This window comes from Neofelis nebulosa, chromosome 9 (genome assembly GCF_028018385.1).
Source record: "Neofelis nebulosa isolate mNeoNeb1 chromosome 9, mNeoNeb1.pri, whole genome shotgun sequence".
In the NCBI taxonomy this organism is placed as follows: Eukaryota; Metazoa; Chordata; class Mammalia; order Carnivora; family Felidae; genus Neofelis; species Neofelis nebulosa.
Window position 1 is genome coordinate 5821377 of NC_080790.1, and position 3527 is coordinate 5824903.

General features: G+C 45.8%; 1 long non-coding RNA gene across 2 annotated transcripts; it reads left to right on the top strand.

The window, feature by feature from the left end:
* Window positions 1-351: 351 nt before the first annotated feature.
* LOC131484315 (uncharacterized) lies at window positions 352-1914 on the top strand. 2 transcript variants are annotated; one of them, XR_009248160.1, is made up of 3 exons: window positions 352-606; window positions 1255-1386; window positions 1607-1914. It is a non-coding gene; the product is annotated as an uncharacterized LOC131484315 (long non-coding RNA). The 2 variants fall into 2 exon arrangements; XR_009248159.1 differs by having other exon boundaries at window positions 352-1386.
* The last annotated feature ends 1613 nt before the right edge of the window (window positions 1915-3527 follow it).

Here is a 3527-nt window from a genome sequence, read left to right on the forward strand (position 1 = left end):
AAACGCTTCATGCCTAGCGCGCAGATCTTCCAGAACCATGTCAAGAAACAACGTCGTCTCTCCCTGTCTATAGATACTGGGATTTCCTTTGCCCCCACAAGAAAGAAGTCAGCTCGTCTGCCCTGGCATGTTCACAGGTACACGGCTGCTCAGATACTCCCAACAATAGTCTAAGCCAGGCTTTATGATATTATATGGACCCCGATTAATAAATCAAGTCCTGGAGACAAGGAGCCAGTTAATCAGTTAGGTTTGTTCTTGGTTGCATAGAATGGATGTCTTAGGAATAGGCATATTAGAATGGCATTCAAATCCCAGCTCTACATCACAATGGATGAATCATGTTGGGAAGTGTGCCCTTTTGTCAGGTAGAAACAGAATCAAGGCCATCCTACACTATAAAATGAAGATAGTTATTGATTCCCTCCCGAACATCCTTCCCTCCTCTATGATTCAGATATACAATTATTCGCTCGGGACCACAGAGTTCCTCCAGGAGTGGTAATAACAATATGCCTGACCACAGTAACAAACACTCATGCGGGAATGTTATTAGACCTTGGGCACTGTTCTAAGTATATCTGACTTTCACAGAAGCACCCTGAGGTAAGTTCTACTCTTTGCCCCCTTCCATATGAGGAAACTGAAGTACGAGGAAGGAAAAGAGCCGGCCCCAAAACACACGACAGGTAGTGGGGACGAAACCCAGACCACAGCACTTTGGCCCCCGAGGCCTCAGCCTCTTTCACTGCCCACCTGCATCATGCTGTGGTGCTTCAGGTCAATTACTGATAAGTCTCGAGAAAATTACATCAGGGTCATCGCTGCCATTTACCGGTGCACATCTTGCCCAAGACCACAATTTGTGAGTACCAAATGGGGATTTGAACCTGGTATTGGACACAACTCCACAGCCATGGGTGTTTCCAGTATGTCAAGCCGCTTCTTGCTTTACTGTCATAAAACCTACAGACCAAGTGCTTTTTTGCCAGTAGGAACAATTTGTTTCTTCCCACATCGCCCTACTTTTCGTTGCATTTCACTCTCCAGCCTTCTTACAAAGAGCGCGCAAGCCCCAGACAATCGCTTCCTTGGGCCATGCAAATAATGCCTACTGCCTTGACCTTGCTTTGAAGATCTTTGTCTGCCTTGGGTTTTTAACTCTCCTCAGAGAAGTGATTTAATTCAGACCCTCTTTCCTAAAGAAACTTGAATCCCTGAAAACTGACACTCATATTTCCTGTTATTTACCAGATTCTACGCTCTCTGGGTGCTAATTTGCCCTTGAGATATCCTAGCAGGCTTACGCCAAGCTCAATGGACCGAGGCCTCCCTTGTCCCAAGTTGGACCTACCCGTGGCGGCACGTTTTGCTCAGAAGTTGAGGGTAATCACCTGGTTCCTCTTCTCTATGGGCATCTGGATGGTGGGCCTGGACAGAGGGAACGGCACTGGTGACGATCTCCATAGAAGAGAGCATCTCAGGGCAGCCCCACGTCAGTGGGAGGTGACTGCCATGACCAGGCTAATGGAGGACGTGGATGAGCTTCTCGTTAACGGGTTGACTTTCAACCCAAGTTTCACCTAATATGTCTTTTTCCTTACAGAAACGTGGAGCTATTGCCATCACTGGCAAATCAGCTTTCGATGAAATATTCAAGACAGCTAGAAGCTAAGCAGGATAACTGAATTCACAACCATTTGCTACAGGACCATAATTTAATGGCAGCATTATAATTTGCTAAATACCATTACCGTGGCACCAGGTCCTATTAATCAAAAACAGGAAAAACTGTACACAGCAATTTTTCTTTACTATTTGTAATGGCTTATTACTGGTGCTTACCTCTAGAGTAGATGTTACCTTTTTAGCTTCCATAATCAAATACTCTAAAAATAAGTCAAATTTGAATACTTCCAAATTCTTAAAATCTAGTGCCTGCCTACTGAAGTAGAATTCCTAAATGTCTCCTTTAAAACATTACATTCACCACATAAAATGGCAGCTCCCAAAAGAGCTACTATTTTTATAAATCAATAAACAATAAGAATTATGTATTGACAGGGCTGGAGGGGAAAGTGGGAGTGAGGGGTTCGTGTGTTTGGTCTAAACGGAACAGTGGTCTTGCAACGAAGGTATCATCATCAGTTTTTAGAAACCAAACAACTGGAGTTCAGAGTGGTCCAAGGTCATCCGGTTAGTTTGGTGGGGAATCCAAGGTAGGAGCCCAGCTCTCTGACACTGGACCTACATGTTCTGTTTTAGTCTGCTCAGGCTATCCTAACAAAATGCCACAGACCGAGAGGCTGAAACAACGGACATTTTTTTCTCTCAGTTCTGGAAGCTGGGAAGTCCAGGATCGAGGTGCTGGTGGATTTGATACTTAGTGAGAGCCCACTTCCTGGCATACAGACAGCAGCCTTCTTGCTATGTCCTCATACAGTAGACAGAGGAGGCTCTGGGGGAGGGGCCTCCTCTTCTTCCTATAAGGACACTGATCCCATCAAGGGTTGTCTACCCTCATGACCTCATCTAAACCTAATTACTTCCCAAACACCCACACTGGGGGTCAGGGTTGCAACATATGAATTGTGGGGGGACATAAACATTCCATCTGTAACAACCTGTTTCTGTGGGGTGTCCCAATCCCAAGGTAGAGAAAACAGCATTTCTCAAGACACTGCATGAACCCACCCTAATGGACGTCTTCCTTCTGACATGGCTGATTAAATGACTGAAATGGGGGAAGTCCACAAACAAAAATGGTAACCTAGCCAAAGGCAGCTGGGCATCTTGTTCCTCTGAATATCTAGGCAGGTGAATTTCTACGCCTTCCATTCCAAGGGAGGAGTTCTAAGTAACTACTTTTAGCTAATGTCTCTGTCTGTTACATAGTGATCCACTCTTTTGAAACAGAACTACTCAGATTTTGCATTTTAGAATTCATTTTAGAATTGTGAGCGTTCTACATACCTGCTCCTTGTCTGCATTTCCATGCGAATCTGCTTCCGGAAATCTCTTCCCACATTGAGAGGGATGCTCTCCTCTTTCCCACAACTCTCTCCCACACCCTTTCCTGACAGGACTCAGCCTTGAAAAAGTACAGGCCACATGCTTGGGGGCAAGGGTAGCACATTCTGAATGGTGCCAGTCTCAACAATCTTGAGCAACACACACTATGTGTCCAAGGCACCATGGGCACAAACATGTAACCTCTGGATTCCCAGGCCACCTCAACTGGTTATTAAAATGGGGTCAAAAAAGAAGGAAGACGGGGTGACATTATCAGTAAAGTGTATCCTTTGTGGGCCGCTGCCCCTACTCCACAGTGCCGGAATCATCTCACTCTGAACAGTCCTGTCATTTCTGGAAGACCCCCGGGGGCCTCTATGAGCCTTTAGACAAGTTCTGTTGCCATCTGTGTTAGCCACCACCCTCCTCCTGTCCAGCACCAAGAAGCCTTCATGAAAAAGCCGGTGAAGTCCGCCTAGAAAACATGGTAAGCAGCCCTTCACAGCCTCCAGGGC